The following is a 19,707-nucleotide window of genomic DNA, read 5'->3' as shown; positions in this document are numbered from 1 at the left end:
TGTGGTTAGATTAGGTAGGTGCCCCCCAGTGTGGTTAGATTAGGTAGGTGTCCCCCAGTATAGGTTATATTAGGTAGGTGCCCCCAGTATACGTTAGATTAGGTAGGTGCCCCCCAGTGTGGTTAGATTAGGTAGGTGCCCCCCAGTGTGGTTAGATTAGGTAGGTGCCCCCCAGTATAGGTTAGATTAGGTAGGTGCCCCCCAGTGTGGTTAGATTAGGTAGGTGCCTCCCAGTGTGGTTAGATTAGGTAGGTGCCCCCCAGTATAGGTTAGAAAGGTAGCTGCCCCTCAGTATGGAGGGGGGAGTCAGCCGCGGGGAGGGCAGCCCGACCTCTCCCTCCCTTCCTCTCCGTGGGCCGCCCTCCGTGCTCCCCCCTCTGAGTGTGACTGCAGGGAAGCGCTGTGTACAGAGCGCAACTCACCTCCCTGGTTCCAATCGCCGCTGGTCTTCTCTTCTGTCTTCTCCTCATAGCCGCTGATACACACACTGCTTCCGGCTAAACAGGAAGCAGTGTGTGTATCAGCGGCTATGAAGAGAAGAGGAGACCGGCGGCGATTGAAACCAGGGAGGTGTGTTGCCCTCCCTACACAGCGCTTCCCTGCAGTCACACTCGGAGGGGGGAGCACGGAGGGCGGGCCGCGGAGAGGAAGGGAGGGAGAGGTCGGGCTGCCCTCCCCGCGGCTGCGGTTCCCCCCTCCATTACAGGGCCCACAGTCCTTCGGCGCCCGCACGGGCCGCACGGCCCTAGAAACGGGCCTGCTGTTAGTTATAGTGAAAGTCTTTTTACGTTTTTACTTTGTACAGTGTAGTACTTTGTATTAAATATTTCTCTACAAATGTTTTGGATTACAGAACAAATTATCTGAGTTTCCAATCCATTTACCCCCTTGGCGTTATGATTCTTTCCGGATTTTAGGATCTAAAAGCGGTGCAATTTTTTTGCACCCTTTCAGACCCTAAAACCTGGAGATCAGCAGCAGTTTTACCATCACTCACCTCCCCAGCACTGCAGTTACCTCCATCCTCCGGGTGCCGCTGCAACTCAATCTCACCAGGAGGAAGCAAAGCCCCGGAGAAGAGGAAGAAGAATGGTGGCAGACGTCGGGTTTCCCCGGGAGGTATGTAGAAACGCTCCCATGCTCTATACTCTGCACACAGCCTACGGCGGTAACCCCCGAGCAGAGATCGGGATCACCGCTCTTATCTGCGGTTTTCCGCCCCGACCCTTGCACGGGATTACCACCAAGGAGGTTAATCCTTATGGGGAAATTTGCTTTGATATAAGAGTGTTTTGGATTGCAAGCATGTTTCCTGAATGGATTATGATCGCAAACTAATGTTCCACTGTATTTAAAAGTGTTAACTATTTCAGAGAAGTTTCAGAGTTTAAAACTTTATGGCAGATGGGAAAAAGCTGGTTTTCAGTCTGTTTGTGTGTATGTGGATTGATCCAAAATGTGTAACTGATAGTAGGAGCATTAGTAGGAGCTCAAACAAGATGTTTCCATGGTGACTGTTTTCGTTGATAATGTATTCTGCCCTTCTCATACAGAGAGTCTTGCATCATGGTAGTTCAGTGTCGATAATGACGTCTGCTGTTTTTCCAACCCACTGCAGGGTTGGTGCAGCTATTGTACCAGAAAGCAGGAAATTTGGGCGGAAGTTTGAGCACAGCGATAAGGTTGCATTGTAATTATCGGCCCTTTGCTGGAACGGGGAGCTCGAGAAGGATTTGGGAAGTCACTGGACCACTGAGGTAAGTGACTCCCCCTTCCATCCCATTACAGGTTTGTTAAAAGAGAAACTGTAACAAGCAGGGTGTGATGAAACGCGGAAAAGCCGCTGTCTCTCAAGGCGAGGCGGCTGTTTCTGCGTCCAGCATGGCGTCACAACGCAGAAAAAACGCTGCATGCCGCTTAGGCAGAGCGTCGGAATCCGCATTGGGAACGGCGGAATCCGCATTGGAGGCGGCTCCCGCATTCAGTTCACTGGATACATTGCAAAACAGTACTGGTGTGGCTGGGACTGATAGTCCACCAAGATTCAGACTTACACGCGCGCGAGCACAGAGGCAGAGTTTAAATAGCAGTTAGAAGGGTGTCGGCTGACCAGCTGGGTCAGCTGACAAATTCCACTGCTCCCATTGGACCAGCAATTAGGGAGGTCCTGGAAAGGTCCTAGAGTATATATACTGCTGGTTGTTCACTTGCTCTTTGTCTGGCGTGCGATCACATATGTGGGAGCACCCAGATCCGTAGTCAGATCCGCAAGTGTGCCGGGACCAGCTGGAGCTGTAATCCTACACTTAGCTAGATTCTGTTGATAGCTAAAGTACTAGTTTGATTGTGATTATCTGTTATGACTTTTGCCTGCCTTGACTATCCTCCTGAACTCTGATCTTGTACCTCGATATTTCTGATACTCTGTTGCCGAACCCCGGCTTGTTCTTTGACTCTGCTTCTGCCTCCTGATTTTGTACCCCGATATATCTGATACCCCGTTGCTGAACCCTGCCTGTACTTTGACTCCGCCTTTGCCTCCTGATCTTGTACTTTATCTGTCCATGTGTGTACGACCTGGCTTGTCCGACCCCGAGAACCGACCTTACTGTTAGAGGCGGTTCCTCGCTCTGTTAGTGATCCTTCCTCCTGAAGGTTGCTTTCAGTCTGTCCTTCCTACTGTCATTCTGACTCCTCCTGTCTTGGAGAGCTCAAGTCTGCGGAAGGAATCTGTGCAGTTCTCCTTGCTGCACTGAGGCCTAGTCCTCAAAGTGTTACAGTTACACCAAACACTACACTCTACTCAGGTGAACAGAGGTTAGCTAGTATATCGGATTATCAGTGATACTGCAGATCACGTATAATCTGGTATACATCTGTATTTCCTGTGATACTGCAGATCACTGGTAATCAGATCCTCTCTGTGCTTCACCGATCGTTACAGAACGCCAGACCAAAAAATACTGATGGACGCACAAGCTGACCCTCTGTCTGTGCTTGCCACTTCGGTGGATAACATCCATCAAGCACTGGGCCAGCACAAAGCCTTAATTGATGCTCTTAAAGGCTCTGTGCAAACCCTTCAGACGTCAGTTGATTCGGTGCGATCCCCTCCTAGTGATGACATACGTATGCCCGTACCTGATAAGTTTTCCGGCCACAAGTCTGACTTCCGGAATTTTAGGAGTAGAGTGTTGTCATATTTCAAATTGAGACCCCGATCATCGGGGACTGAGACCCAACGGGTCATTTTTATTAAAACATTGTTAACCGGTGACTCCCAGACCTGGGCATACAATCTGCCTCCCACAGATACAGCTCTGACCTCAGTTGAGGAATTTTTTAAGGCTATGGCCATGATATACGACGACCCTGACCTTGCGGCAACCTCTGAGCGGAAGCTCAAACTTTTGCGCCAAGGCAGAGGGTCGGTCGAGGATTACGCGGCAGAATTCCGTAGGTGGTCCGTCACCGCTAGATTTGACAACTTTGCCCTGATAGATTACTTCCTGTCTGGGTTATCGGAGGAGGTCTCCGACCTAATGTTAACTGTACCTGAGCCCAAGACAGTTGATCAGGCCATATCATCGGCCATTCGAGTTGATCGCAGGCTACGTCATCAGAGGCAGGCTAGGGGCAGTCACCGTGTCAGGGTGACTTCGTACGCCGCACCATCCGCTACTCCCCTAGTAACACCTTATCTGCCTGTCTCAACCTCTCCGGCCTTGCCTCCGCCCGAACCAATGCAGATTGGTCGAGCGAAACTGCCCGAACAAGCCGGGAAACGAGTCTGCCTAGGAGTAGTGGGGGGTGACACCCTAGGCACGCCATTCTCACCCCAAAAAGAGAAAAGATTGCTTCTCCCCTGTACGATTACATGGGATAATAAGTCTGTAGCCACTGAGGCTTTTATTGATTCGGGCTCAGCGGCTAATTTTATGAACACTGAATTTGCTCAGGAGTTGGGTATTCCTCTCACTCCAGTGAGTCCCGGCATTAGATTCAGGTCACGGCAGTAGACGATTCCCCTCTGCAACGGAATCGTTCCCTGTCACAGACACCGCAGGTAAAGGTCACCTTAGGGGTACTGCATGGGGAACATCTACAGTTTTTTGTACTGCATATGTCAACCTCCACTATCATCCTAGGCATGCCGTGGTTACAAGCCCATTCTCCACAAATAGACTGGGCCACGGGTCAGATAACCAGATGGTCCGATCATTGTCACCAGCACTGTTTAGGGAGGGTGACTTTGGGCCAAACCAGGGTTCAGGTGGAGGGGGTTCCTGAACAGTACATGGAATATGCTGACGTATTTTGTCCCAAGGCAGCGGATAAGTTACCCCCACATCGCCCTTTCGACTGTCCCATTGATCTCTGTTCCGGTTGTGTACCTCCCCTGGGTCATTTGTACAATCTGTCAGGGCCCGAAAAATTGGCCATGCAGGAGTACATCGGTGAAAATTTGGCCAAGGGTTTCATTCGCCCGTCCCGGTCCCCTGCTGGAGCAGGGTTCTTTTTTGTCAAAAAGAAAGATGGAGGCCTGCGACCCTGCATCGATTATCGCGGTCTCAACAAGATTACTGTAAAAAATCGCTATCCGTTGCCACTGATAGATGATTTGTTCACTCAGATTACGGATGCTAAAATCTTTTCTAAGCTAGACTTGCGGGGCGCGTACAATCTGGTACGCATAAGAAGGGGCGATGAGTGGAAAACGGCCTTTAATACACCAGACGGGCATTATGAGTACCTGGTGATGCCCTTCGGGCTATGTAATGCTCCGGCCGTTTTTCAGGAACTCATTAACGAGGTATTCCGGGAGGTGTTGGGGAAATTTGTTCTGGTTTATCTTGATGATATTGTTATCTTCTCCAACAACCTCGCTGAACATAGAAACCATGTGAGGTTTGTGTTGAATCAGTTAAGGCAGAACTCGTTATACGCAAAACTTGAGAAGTGCATCTTTGAAGTAACATCTGTCGCTTTCTTGGGGTACATAATCTCCACCACGGGCCTATCTATGGATCCTTCCAAGGTCTCCGCTGTTCTGGAGTGGCCACAACCGGTTGGGTTGAAATCCCTTCAGCGCTTTCTTGGCTTCGCCAACTACTATAGACGGTTTATAAAGGGGTACTCCACGGTCATTGCTCCCCTTACCTGTCTCACTAAGAAGGGGGCAGATACCACCCACTGGTCTCCTGAGGCTTTACAGGCTTTTGCCACCCTGAAGGGCCTATTCTGTTCAGCACCCATCCTCAGACATGTGGATGCCTCTTTCCCGTTCATTGTAGAGGTAGATGCCTCGGAGGTTGGGGTGGGGGCTGTGCTGTCTCAGCGGTCAGGCTTGCAGGGTAGATTGCACCCGTGTGCATATTTCTCTCGCAGGTTCTCCCCTGCAGAGAGGAATTACGATATTGGCAATAGGGAGCTTTTGGCCATCAAGTTGGCTTTCGAGGAATGGCGACATTGGTTAGAAGGAGCTGAGCATACCATCACGGTTTACACCGATCACAAAAACCTAGAGTATATCGAGGGGGCTAAGAGGTTGAGCCCGCGCCAGGCTCGGTGGTCGCTGTTCTTCTCCAGGTTTAGTTTCATTATTACGTACACTCCAGGTAGCAAAAATGTTAAGGCGGATGCGTTATCCAGGTGTTTCGAGTCAGAGGCAGCACAGCCCTCCGTTCCAGAGACCATTGTTCCTCAGAGGTTGATACTGGCAGCAACTGGAACTTGGGAGGACTGGAAGGAGACTTTGACTCCCTTTCAGCAGGACATCCCGGAAGGGAAGCCCGCAGGGGTTTTGTTTATTCCTCTGCCATTTCGTCTCCAGGTACTGGAGATGTTCCATGCGCATAAGAATGCTGGCCATCCAGGGGCATCTAGAACACAGGATCTGGTGGCCAGATGCGCCTGGTGGCCGTCACTGGCAGCAGATTGCAAGGAATATGTGAAGGAGTGTACGATATGTGCCAGGAGCAAACCCTCCCGGCTGGCACCTGTCGGTACCTTACAGCCTTTGCCCACCCCGAGTGAGCCATGGACCCACCTGTCCATGGATTTTGTGGGTGAGCTTCCCAGATCTGAAGGCATGACAGTCATTTGAGTCATAATTGACCGCTTTAGCAAGATGGCCCACTTTGTGCCATTGAAGGGACTCCCCTCGGCTCAGGAGTTGGCCGAGTTATTTATTACACATGTATTCCGATTACACGGCATTCCTGAAGACATAGTTTCAGATAGGGGAGTGCAATTTGTTTCCCGATTTTGGAAGGCTTTTTGCCAACTCATGGGCATAAAGCTATCATTCTCGTCTGGTTATCATCCTCAGACAAATGGCCAGACTGAGAGGATAAACCAGTCCTTAGAGCAGTTTTTGAGGTGTTATGTTGCAGGGGCGCAAGACGATTGGGTCAGATTCTTGCCCTTCGCGGAGTTTGCTCAGAATAATTTAAAAAATTCGTCCTCCGGATTTTCCCCCTTTCAGGTAGTGACAGGGAGATCACCCAAATTTTCCCCATTGCCTGTGGTCTCCACTCCGTTCCCAGCCCTGGAGCTCTGGCAAAGGTCATTTAGGAACCTTTGGGGGACGGTAAGAAGTAACCTGGAAAAAGGAGTGGAGTGGAGGTTCAGACCAGGAGACTTGGTCTGGGTATCCACACGTCACTTGACCCTGAGACAACCTTCTGATAAACTTGGTCCCAGGTTTGTGGGTCCATTCCCGGTTGTCAGGAAAATTAATGATGTTACATATACCGTTGACCTTCCCACCAGCATGCGGGGAGTAAGGTCTTTCCATGTATCCCTTCTTAAACCAGCAGTCCAGGTGGGTCCCACTCCTCCTCCTCCTGTATTGGTAGATGCCCAACCTGAATATGAGGTGGAGAAGATTATTGATTCACGTACTGTACAAAACTCGGTACAGTATCTCGTTCATTGGAAAGGGTACGGCATTGAAGAGAGGCAATGGGTACCAGGGAGGCGTATGCATGCGGATGAGTTAAGGAGGGAGTTTCATGCCTTACACCCCGCGAAGCCTGGTAGGAGTTGTCCGGAGTCCACTCCTCGGGGGGGGGGGGGGGGGGGTACTGTGATGAAATGCGGAAAAGCCGCTGTCTCTCAAGGCGAGGCGGCTGTTTCCGCGTCCAGCATGGCGTCACAACGCGGAAAAAACGCTGCATGCCGCTTAGGCAGGGCGTCGGAATCCGCATTGGGAACGGCGGAATCCACATTGGAGGCGGCTCCCGCACTCAGTTCACTGGATACATTGCAAAACAGTACTGGTGTGGCTGGGACTGATAGTCCACCAAGATTCAGACTTACACGCGCGCGAGCACAGAGGCAGAGTTTAAATAGCAGTTAGAAGGGTGTCGGCTGACCAGCTGGGTCAGCTGACAAATTCCACTGCTCCCATTGGACCAGCAATTAGGGAGGTCCTGAAAAGGTCCTAGAGTATATATACTGCTGGTTGTTCACTTGCTCTTTGTCTGGCGTGCGATCACATATGTGGGAGCACCCAGATCCGTAGTCAGATCCGCAAGTGTGCCGGGACCAGCTGGAGCTGTAATCCTACACTTAGCTAGATTCTGTTGATAGCTAAAGTACTAGTTTGATTGTGATTATCTGTTATGACTTTTGCCTGCCTTGACTATCCTCCTGAACTCTGATCTTGTACCTCGATATTTCTGATACTCTGTTGCCGAACCCCGGCTCGTTCTTTGACTCTGCTTCTGCCTCCTGATTTTGTACCCCGATATATCTGATACCCCGTTGCTGAACCCTGCCTGTACTTTGACTCCGCCTTTGCCTCCTGATCTTGTACTTTATCTGTCCGTGTGTGTACGACCTGGCTTGTCCGACCCCGAGAACCGACCTTACTGTTAGAGGCGGTTCCTCGCTCTGTTAGTGATCCTTCCTCCTGAAGGTTGCTTTCAGTCTGTCCTTCCTACTGTCAGTCTGACTCCTCCCGTCTTGGAGAGCTCAAGTCTGCGGAAGGAATCTGTGCAGTTCTCCTTGCTGCACTGAGGCCTAGTCCTCAAAGTGTTACAGTTACACCAAACACTACACTCTACTCAGGTGAACAGAGGTTAGCTAGTATATCGGATTATCAGTGATACTGCAGATCACGTATAATCTGGTATACATCTGTATTTCCTGTGATACTGCAGATCACTGGTAATCAGATCCTCTCTGTGCTTCACCGATCGTTACACAGGGTTGCTCAATTGTACCAAAATTCGATTTGGGTACATTTGAATTCGGGCCAGCGGAAAATTCGGATTCGGATGCGATCGCCGAATTCGGTTCGGATTCGAATTCGGTTCGGGTTGCGTAAAAAATTCTGAAAAAATTCGTGTTCGCGAATTCGGATGTTTTTTTTTTTTTTTTAAAGGGAAATCACATGTAAATAGGTCTAATATAAAAAAAAAAAACAAAGAAAAATGTGATGGAAAACTTTTTTTTCAGCATTTCTTGTTCAGTCATCGTCACCGTCTTCTTTTTTTTCTCTCCATCTTTTTCTTCACCATCTTTTTTTTCTGTTTTACCCTCTTTTTGTTTCTCGTCATCAATCATTCATTACTATCATCTTCTTCACTGGCATCTGGTTCTCTTTAAGTTCTTCTTCTTCACCTGGTTCATCTTCAATTGTTTTTTCATCTTCTTCTTCACCTGGTTCTTCTTCGTCTTCTTATTCTCCTTCTTCATCATCATCTGGTTCTTCTTCACCTGGTTCTTCTCTTCTTCTTCTTCACCTGGTTCTTCTCTTCTACTTCTTCTTCACCTGGTTCTTCTCTTCTTCTTCTTCTTCTTCACCTGGTTCTTCTCTTCTTCATCTTCACCTAGTTCTTCTCTTCTTCTTATTCTTCTTCAACATCATCTGGTTCTTCTTCACCTGGTTCTTCTTCTTCTTCTTCACCTGGTTCTTCTTCTTCTTCTTCTTCACCTGGTTCTTCTTTTTCTTCTTTTTCACCTGGTTCTACTTCTTCTTCATCATCTGATTCTTCTTCTTCACCTGATTCTTCTTCCTCTTCTACTACTTCTTCACTTCTTCTTCTTCTTCTTCACATGGTTATTCTTCTTCTTCTTCACCGTCCGCCACCAACATTCTTTGTTTTTTCCCTTACAGAACTCTACTGTTGTAAAATGTTATCTTCAACACCAGCATAGCTATTGTAGTGGCGTAATAGCTAGTGGTGCATGGCAGCAGTGCATAATTCTGTGGACCCTGGCGGTGGGAACACAGACCGGCAGGAGGACAAACTCAGCAGGAGGAGGAGTGGCGAATGGCAGCAGGCGATGTGTGGACCCTGGCGGTGGGAACACAGACAGGCAGGAGGATAACTATAGCAGCAGGAGGAGGAGGAGTAGTGACGTATGGCAGCAGGCAATGTCACAGGCTAATGGTACCTAGCGTTGGTACCATGGCTGAAAATAAACACCAAAGAGCAGGAGGAGGTTCCGGACAGCAGTCGTGCAGCCCACATTGTGCCCAATGCACAACTGGGACAGCACAGTTTTCAACCCAGACACCTCAGAATTATTATTTTTTTTACAACAGTATAGCTATTGTAGTGGCATAATAGCTAATGGCGCATGGCAGCAGCGCATAATTCTGTGGACCCTGGCGGTGGGAACACAGACAGGCAGGAGGATAAACTCAGCAGGAGGAGGAGTGGCGAATGGCAGCAGGCAATGCATTCTGTGGACCCTGGCGGTGGGAGCACAGACAGCAGGATAACTACAGCAGCAGGAAGAGGAGTGACGTGTGGCAGCAGCAGGCATGCACTGTGGTGTGAACAGCAGGAGGATGAAAATCAACGCTTCGTTATATGTTGGCGCTGTATAAATACAATAAATAAATAAATACACAAATAAATAAATTCATAAATAAATCAGTAAATTCATAAATGTATAAATACATCAGCAACAGCAGCAGGAAGAGGAGTGACGTGTGGCAGCAGCAGGCATGTCACGGGCCATGGTAGCTAGCGTTATTACCACAGCAAGTGAAGAAACACCAGGCCAAATTATCAGGACCCCGGGAATGAAGGTTTATGTTGTCAAAGAATGATTCCCAGGCACCTCATGTCCTCCTCTCGCCGACAGTAGGTGCCAGGAACATGCCTTCAATCCAGGCCTGGTTGATCTTCAAAAATGTCAGTCTGTCCACTCCCTCTGTGGACAGACGAGAGCTCTTCTCGGTGACCACACCACCGGCCGCACTGAAGCACCTCTCGGACAGCACGCTGGAAGGGGAGCAAGACAGGACTTCCAGGGCGTACTGCGCCAGCTCACTCCAGATGTGCAACTGCTCCACCCAGTACTCCATGGGGTCCACGCTGCCGGTGTCAAGCCCACTAAAGGACCCCATGTACTCAGCCACCATCTGGGTCATGCGCTGGCTGTGGCTTTCAGAGGAGGTGGCTGCTGCATGCATCTCCTCTCTTGGCTGCTCTACCGTCATGTAGAGCGCCTGCGTCAATGACAGCAGGTCTCCTGGGTGCCTGACGCTGCTGCTGCTGGCCGCAGGCACCGGCTGCTGTGCTGGCTGGACAGGGACAGAGGGGGTGGAAGCCTGGGGGAAGGCTTCCTCCAGTCGCCGAACAAGGAGCTGCTGCAACTCGCTTGTGCACTGCTCACGTCCTGTAGCAGGCAGAAACTGAGCCCACTTCCCCCTCAGCAGTGGATGCAGGATCATGCTGATGCAGGCGTCCTCCCTCGCTTGCATCTGCTTCACCCTGGGGTCTGTGCGCAGGCAACGCAGCATGTGTGCTGCCATGGGGAACAGGGTGGTCCGTGACACAGAGACATCAGGGTCAGCGTCCTCCTCTGGCTCCTGAGCCTCTTCCTCCTCTCTCCACCCTCGCACCACTGCTGTTGCGCTCCACTGTTCCCCATCAGCAGCGACGTCCAGCACCTCCAACTCCTCCTCATCCTCCTCCAGGGATTCAAATTCCTGCACAGCAGTGAACTGCGCAGGCGGCTGCTGTTCCAGCTGGTTCCGGGCTCCTCCCCCAAATCGCCAAGTGCCATGTCCAGCAGACAAACAAAGCGCACCCACTGGCAGTGGGATGCCCGCTCCTGGCTCACCAGGTTGGTTCCCTGCAGGAAGGGAGCCAACACCAAGCAGACCTGCTGCATCTGCCCCCACTGTGCGTTGGTGAGGAGCTGGGGTTTGGTGGTGCCTTCGAGAGTGCCATCCACGATGTACCGGTTGACAGCCCTCCTCTGCTCAACCAGCCGCTCCAATATCGCCAGGGTGGAGTTCCAGCGAGTCGGCACATCGATGACAAGGCAGTGTGGTGGCAGGCCCTCTCGCTGCTGGATCTCTGCCAGCTTTGATGCAGCAGCAGCTGAGCGGCGGAAAGTGCGCACAATGTTCCGCCCCGCTTCCAACAGCTCCTCCATCCCCTGGTAGGTGCGCAGGAACTTCTGCACCACCAGGTTCAGGACGTGGGCCAAGCAGGGGATGTGGGATAAGTGTCACCTCCTGATGGCAGCCAGCAGGTTGGCGGCATTGTCTGACACCACCAATCCGACTCGGAGGCCTCTGGGGGTCAGCCATGTCTTCTCCTGCTCCCTCAGGTAGCGGAGCATGTTGGCTGCTGTCAGACTGGTCTTCCCCAGGCTCACCATCTCCAGCAGCACTTGGCAGTGGCGGGCCTTCATGCTGCTGTTGCATTGTGGCTTGGCAGCGGGAGCTGCTGCTTCTCCCCTGACCCAGTGTGGTGGCACCACATAGTGGGTGACTGGTGCCGCTGCTGCTGCGCCCGAGGGTGGACCTGCTGCTTCCACGCTCTGGCTTTCCACCAGGCTGACCCAGTGTGCCGCAAAGGATAGATAGTGTTCTGTCCCAAAACGGCCACTCCATGAATCCATGGTTATGTGGATCCGCGCACTCACAGTGTGATCGAGTGCGCGGCCCACGTTCGCCATGGCAAACCGGTGCAGTGCTGGGATCGCCGTGTGGAAGAAGTAGTGGCGGCTGGGGACTTGCCACTCCGGGATCCCAAAATGCAGCAGCGCTCTCATGTCACTCCCCTCCTGCACGGAGGAATATGGCAGGAGCTGGGAGCACATGGCCCGGGCAAGCAACCCGTTCAGCACCCGGATGCGCCTGTGAGCGGGAGGCAACACCTTGGTCCCACCGGGAAAGCACTCGCTGAGCAGGATCTGGCGGCGTTTGCCTGCGCGGGAGGATGAGGAGGCCACTGTGGAGGGAGCTGATGAGGCAACTGAGGACTGGCTGCCCGGGGGGGAGTAGAGAGTTGCTGCTCCTGTGCTCCTGCTGCTGCTGCTGGGTGGGATGCTGCTGCTGTTGAAATCTGTGCAGTGGCTCTCTGGCTCTGACCACTGCCTGCGCCACTTTGCATCAGCTTCTCATACTCACAAAAATCCTCAAAATGCCTGGTCTGTAAGTGGGTCGACAGGCACGAGGTACTCAGCTTGAGGAGATTGCGACCTCTGCTGAGACTGACCTTGCAACTTTTGCAAATTGCACTGGTCGGGTCCTCTGTGCACTTAGTGAAGAACCGCCAGACTGGGGACTTGTGCCTTTTTTGGTTTGGTTCGAGGTTTGCTGCGGGTGGTGGTAGTGGCTGAAGCTGCAGGCTGTGACTCCTGCCTTCCACGACCTGTGCTTGCCGCCTTGCTGCTGCCATGCCTCTGCGCCAGAGACACCTCCTCCTCCGATGACGAGCTGCCTTCAAGCAAGTGTGCTGGTGGTACTGGTGGTGGCACATAGGAAGGATCCAGCATGTCATCATCATCCCCAAACATGTCCTCTTAGGCTTAGCCCGCCTCAACCACATCCAGTAGCTGCTGCTGTTGCGCCTCTGCTCCCTCCTCCACAACTCTGCGGTCAGTGGCTGGCAGCGGACCAGTCACAGACCTGCTGCTGCTGGCAGTGGCTGCTGCAATGGCGCTGCCTCTCCTGGTGGTGCCTCGTCCTCTACCTCTGCCATTCATTTTGCACTTATATACGAATACAGTAAAAAAAAAAAACACAAATGTGTAGAAAACGACGGGAAAGGGTGTAAACTTTAATAAAGTCTGGGTTGGTGGTGGTGGTGACTGACTGGTGGTAAGTGTCAACAAAAAATGATTTTTGTAGTAGTAGTAGTAGTAGTAGTGGTAGTGGTGGTAGTAGTAGTAGTAGTAGTAACTAGTGTCACAGTGGGTGACAATTACGGTCGGTCACACACGATCAGACGCAATCAATAGGGTGCGCCGGCAAATGACAGACACAGCAGGTGACAACAAGGGATGCTGGCCTGCGAATGTAACAATTTACTACAAAAAGGTAATAAATCACACAGTAACAAATGAAAAAAATTAAATGAAGGGGTGGGTGGTACTGGTAGTAGTAGTGGAAGACTACCACCTACCTAGTAGTAGTACGGTTGTACGCGCAGGTAGTAATTATTAACCGCCTGCTGTACTAAACAGTAAACAATATAACTAACTGCCAGACAGTGGGTGACAAATTACAGTCGGTCGGTCACACACGGTCAGACGCAATCAACCGGGTGCGCCGGCAAATGACAGTCACAGCAGGTGACAACAAGGGATGCTGGCCTGTACACAGTCAATCAGTAACTAACTAGTATTAACTAACAGTACTGAAGCTATAAACTAACAGACTACAGCAAACAGCAGCAGTACAATTTAACTAAACTACTATAGTACACAACTAACTAGAATCCCTAACCTACCTACGCTAGTAGTAGGCTAAGGCTGCCCTAGGCTAGCAGGCCTAGCCTGCACACAGACTAACACTAGCCTAGCACAGTATACAGTACACACTAGCTGACTACAAACAATCAAATTACTATCTATCTATATAACAGTACAATGAATGTGTGTAGGAGGTGTTTAGGAAGCAAGACGCTAGGTTTAGCACAGAATACACTTGATCAGACACGCAGCACAGCACTGGAGATGCTCTCAGTACCAGCTCAGTCACATAAGTGCGTAGCTCCGCAAAATGGCTGCTGCCTTATATAGAGGAGGGGAGGGCCAGGCTCCCCTCCTCTGATTGGTTGCTACCGTTGCCAGGGACTCGACTGGAGGAATTCTGATTGGCCCGCGTCACTCCCGAATCCCGAAGCCGAACCCAACGCGTCATCCGGCCGAATTCAAATGCGCACATTCGCCCGCCTTCGGCTTTGGGTCCGGCGCATTCGGCTTTGACTTCGGGAACGCTGAAATTTACCCGAATAATTCGGGTAAATTCGCATTCGGGAGACCTGGAGAGCAAGCAGCCCCCCTCCCCGGGGATACTTACCTTGGGAGGGCGAAGCCTCTGGATCCAGTGCTGTCTCCCCCGAAAGTACAGCTGACAAGGATGCCACCTGCAATATAGTGGCACCTGCAATATTTACCTACCGCAATCCTGTGCAGGAGAGATAGCGGCTTTCCGATCGGGCTCCAGCGTACATAGCTAAGCCCAATCTAGTCCACTCTACTGTGCAGACGAGAGGCACCTGCGCAGTGGAGCAGACCCGATCGGGCTTGGCTATTTCCGTCAGTACTGCGCCTGTACTGGATCGAGGTAGGTAAATATTTACCATGCTGGTGTTCAGGGGGTGCCACGAGGGTGAAGAGGACAGGGGAAGGATCGTGAAGGATCATGATTCAGAGGCTTCCCTCCCGAGGTAAGTATCCTTCAGGGGGGGAGGGGGGGGGTTATTGTTACAGATTTTCTTTTAGGGAAGGGAAGGTCCGAGGAGCATAAAAATAAAAAATCTACTTACCTGGGCCTTCCTCCAGCCCCTGGCAGCCATCCTGTGCCATCGCTCTGGTGGCTCCCGGTCCCCTCCGGTACAGATGCATCTACTTGCGCTCTAGTGTGCGGCTCACAGAGTCACACTGATGTCATCTGGACTGTACTGCGCAGGCGCATAACTACTGCACCTGTGCAGTACAGTCTGGCCGATGTCAGTGCGACCAGTGAGCCGCACGTTGGAGCGCAAGTAGGCCTCTTTTACCGGAGGGGACCCCGGGGCACCGGCGGAGAGCAGAGCTGCGGTGAGGGCACAGGACGGCTGCCAGGGGATGGAGGAAGCCCCAGGTAAGTGGATTTTTTATTCTTACTGGACGTTTCCGGTAACTATTTTAACTATAATCTGAAGTTGTGAAGGTTCCGTCCGCCATCTTATCTGATGTGGGTTTTTGTTGAAGTGAGATAGAATTTAATAAGAACATAGTTTGGAATATAGAGAATGCAGATTTTTTTTTTTTTTTAATTCATCATACAGCCTTGCTTGTCAATAATCACCTTTTCATAAAAAGTGACAGGACCTGCCAATGTAATATACAAAAAGAAAATAATAGATTTGAATAGGGGCATCTGCCATATCAAGAGACATAAAATGATGCATATCATAGCTATTCCCAGGGAGGACAGTAACCCATTACCGTAATACCAGAACATCATATAGGCTGACAGCTTTCCAATGAGGAGAGGCAGCTGACAACATGGCCCCCTCAGGAGACAGGAAATTCCATCAGCCTTACATTGGGGGCTTGATTTCTGTGATTTCTGGTGCAGCTCGATGCTATGCTTTATTACACAATGTTTATTTTACTGCAGAAGACAAATATGAGATTGACACGACCTCCAGAGACTCCTCGCCTGACATTTATAATATATAGGGTCTGAAGACATATCCCCTTTAGAGGGTGTTTACCCTTCATGGAGGTGACATTACATTTCTACATGTAGTACACAATGTCCTACAAACAGGACTCAGCCCATATTTATAAAGGAACTTTAACTCAGGATTGAACTTCATCCCAATCAGTAGGTGATACCACCTTTCCCATGAGAAATCTTTACCTTTTCTCAAACAGATCATCAGATGGCTCTGTATGGCTGATATTGTGGTAAAACCCCTCCCACAGGGTGATTTCATGACCAAAGCTGGATTTACCATAAGGCACTGTAGGCACGTGCCTATAGGCGCCTGATAATAGAAAGGCGCCTCACTCCCCTCCCTGAGTGCCTCTCTCCCTCCTTCCCTATGCAGAGTCTTGATGAGAGTGTAAATGAGAGGTTACTCACACTGTTCTTAGCATTCCACTTCCAAGATCACCCTTCAGTCAGGGGCACCTTTAGCTACTTTAGCGTCTTTACGGGCCGAACAGCGGAGGATCCAGGCTGCGCAGGGACAGCAAAGGAGCAATCAGCCTGGAGGGGGCGGGAGGAACCCCAGGTATGTATCATTTTGTTTTTATATCCCTCCGTCTCAGGAACACTTTAAAGGGGGGAAGAGCCTATGTCCAGATAGTTTCACAGCAGAATATTATAAGGCCTTTGCTTAGCAACTGACAAACATACATATACAATACATACATACAAATAAGAAGTACGTTTCTTCCAGAGTAAAATGAGCTATAAATTACAACAGGTTTTGGACTAGTTCATCTCTTCATAGGGGAGTCTCAGGGATTTATTTAGTTTCAAAAGCACTTAGTGAGTGGCAGTTGCTCTATCCAAATGCCAAAAAACTGTGTAGGGAGCAGGGAAGCTGGCCAGCATCATTGTTTGAATCCTTTTTAGGGAATATCTTTCTAAAGAATAAAAGCCTTGCTGAGAATCCCCTATGAAGAGATGGACTAGTCCTAAACTTGTCACTTCTGTCAGATTTCTACTACCTACTATAAGTGACAGCAACATAGGAGAAAAGTAATTTATGGCTGATTTTACTCTTGAAGACACATACTTCTTATTTGTATGTCCTTGCATGTATTTTAAATTTTACAATTTTTCGCCATAGTGCCCCTTTAAAACATTTACAAAGTAGGTTGAATGTTTTACTGTCTCTAATCAGTGGCGGCCTATTATGTGTCAAAGAGTTAGAAAATGGTCAATAGTTCATGTACTTTATCTCCCCCTGCTCTCAGAAGTTGTATTCTGCCTGGAAAACTTGTTTGTAATTAGCATATCAGTGATGTTTACTATATTGCCCACAAGACAGAAGCTGTCACTTCCGTGCCTAGAAATTAACTCTTTCATGCAGTAAAATAAAGCAAGTAAAACAGCCTGGTTAGTAATATGTGTTGTACTGTACATAAACGTGTTTATCTCATCATGTCACTATAACAAACTTATCTGGTATTGTCTCTAGAGGCTGTTTGTTTGTTTTATACGGGGGTCCCTCAACAGGCTGGACAGCATGAAAGACACAAAGTTGTATGCAGACCTACTATCCATCTCCTCTTGCTCTTCCTCAGTGACGTCAGGTAAGTCCTCCTCCTCCCCCCAGCCATGAACAATACCACGGGAACATTGAGTAGCACAAGCCCCCTGTGACGCCTGCTGCGGTTGTTCTTCTGCCGCCGCCTCCTCCTCCTCCGAAGAAACACCTTCCTCATCATCCGAGTCTGACTCCTCTTCCCCACACGACTCTTCCTCCTCCTCCCCCCTCTGTGCTGCCGCAGGTGTTGAGTAAACATCTGGTTCTGCTGAAAATTGCTCCCACAACTGTTCCTGCCATAGCTGTTCCTCTTCACGCTCCTCCACAGCTTGATCCACCACATCACGCACGGCACGCTCCAGGAAGTAAGCATACGGGATCAAGTCGCTGATGGTGCCTTCACTGCGACTCACCAGGTTGGTCACCTCCTTAAACGGCCGCATGAGCCTGCATGCATTTCGCATCAGTGTCCAGTTGTTGGGCCACAACATCTCCATCTCCCCAGATGGTGTCCTTCTACTGTAATTGTACAGGTATGGGTGATGGCTTTCTCCTGTTCTAGCAGGCGAGAGAACATAACCAGGGTCGAATTCCAGCGAGTCAGGCTATCACATATCGAGCGTCTCACCGGCAAGTTGTTTCTCCGCTGAATGTCTGCAAAGCATGCCATGGCCGTGTAAGACCGCCTGAAATGCCCACACAACTTCCTGGCCTGCTTCAGGACATCCTCTAAGCCTGGGTACTTGGACACAAATCTTTGAATGACTAGATTCAGCACATGTGCCATGCAGGGTACATGTGTCAGCTATCCCAAATTCAAAGCGGAAAGGAGATTGCTGCCGTTGTCACACACCACGTTGCCGATCTCCAGCTGGTGCGGTGTCAGCCACTGATCCACATGTTTAAGAGCAGCCAGGAGAGCTGGCCCAGTGTGACTCTCTGCTTTGATGCAAGACATGTCTAAGATGGCGTGACACTGTCGTACCTGGCATGCAGCATAGGCCCTGGGGAGCTGGGGCTGTGTAGCTGGAGAGGAGATCGCAGCACCAGTAGACTTGAACTGCCACTCAGCCAAGGAGGAGGAGGAGGACGACAGCGAAGAGGATGTAGCAGGAGGAGAGGAGGTGGCAGGAGGCCTGCCTGAAAGCCGTGGAGGTGTCACAAGTAGGTCCGCTGCACAGCCACGTACTCCTGCTTGCCATCGGTCACCAGGTTGACCCAATGGGCTGTTTAAGTAATGTACCTGCCCTGACCATGCTTGGCAGACCAGGCATCCGTGGTCAGGTGGACCCTTGACCCAACGCTGTGTGCCAGAGATGACACCACTTGCCTCTCAACTTCACGGTTTGGGTATCGCCTTTTTTTTTTTTTAAGAGAATTTTTATTAAATTTTAAACACATAACAAAACAAAAACAACAACATCCAGCAGTAGTAATCACATCAATAGTAGGTCCCTGCTAGTGACAAAATGCGTAATTGTACATATTAAAGAATAAAAGCAGTCATAAATGTGACCCATGAGTACGTTGATAACAAAGAGTAAATAATCAGATCCATTGTAAATCAGCTACCGTGATATCCAGATTGGGGATTGTGGTTTCTGCGGCATTCACCCATTTGTGCCAGATCTTATCAAATTTTTTTAATTGATTGCGTGATTGATATGTTAGTTTGTATAGTGGAAGGGCTGCGTTAACAAGCTTTTTCCAATCTCTGAGTGTGGGAACTGTATGCAATTTCCATCGTAAGGTAATGGCTTTCCTAGCATAATGTAGGAGGATTCTAATTAACGTTATTTTACTTGCACTGCAGGCTATATCTCCCACAATTCCCAACATGCATAACTTTAGATCCATTTGTACCAGCAGCTGTAAAGTGTCTCTTAGGAAATGTATCACTGATTTCCAGTACTCGTTGACTATCCCATACACAATGTATAAAGTCAGCGTTAGGTGCGTTACATTTAAAACACTGACCAGTATATGTTGAACCCAATTTTGCTAGTTTCATAGGGTAAAATATGCTTGATGGAACCATTTTACGTTTATTAGTTTGTCATGGGAAGCAATAATGGCTGTATTAAAGAACTCTACAGTGGTGTGAAAAACTATTTGCCCCCTTCCCGATTTCTTATTCTTTTGCATGTTTGTCACACTTAAATGTTTCTGCTCATCAAAAAACGTTAACTATTAGTCAAAGATAACATAATTGGACACAAAATGCAGTTTTAAATGATGGTTTTTATTATTTAGTGAGAAAAAAAAAATCCAAAACCTACATGGCCCTGTGTGAAAAAGAAATTGCCCCCTAAACCTAATAACTGGTTGGGCCACCTGTAGCAGCAATAACTGCAATCAAGCGTTTGCGATAACTTGCAACAAGTCTTTTACAGCACTCTGGAGGAATTTTGGCCCACTCATCTTTGCAGAATTGTTGTAATTCAGCTTTATTTGAGGGTTTTCTAGCATGAACCGCCTTTTTAAGGTCATGCCACAACATCTCAAT

General features: G+C 49.6%; 1 protein-coding gene across 1 annotated transcript in view; it reads left to right on the top strand.

The window, feature by feature from the left end:
* The window catches only part of CYP24A1 (cytochrome P450 family 24 subfamily A member 1), a 146,178-nt gene that overhangs the window by 2,880 nt on the left and 123,591 nt on the right, over nucleotides 1-19,707 (top strand). The window contains exon 2 of the mRNA XM_068261896.1: nucleotides 1,619-1,757. The gene's annotated coding sequence lies outside the window, so the exon portion shown is untranslated. The remainder of the gene's footprint in view (nucleotides 1-1,618; nucleotides 1,758-19,707) is intronic.

Source organism: Hyperolius riggenbachi, chromosome 12 (assembly GCF_040937935.1).
Source record: "Hyperolius riggenbachi isolate aHypRig1 chromosome 12, aHypRig1.pri, whole genome shotgun sequence".
Taxonomy (NCBI): domain Eukaryota; kingdom Metazoa; phylum Chordata; class Amphibia; order Anura; family Hyperoliidae; genus Hyperolius; species Hyperolius riggenbachi.
Note: the sequence above shows the minus strand (reverse complement) of the source record. Positions and strands in the feature narration are given on the sequence as shown.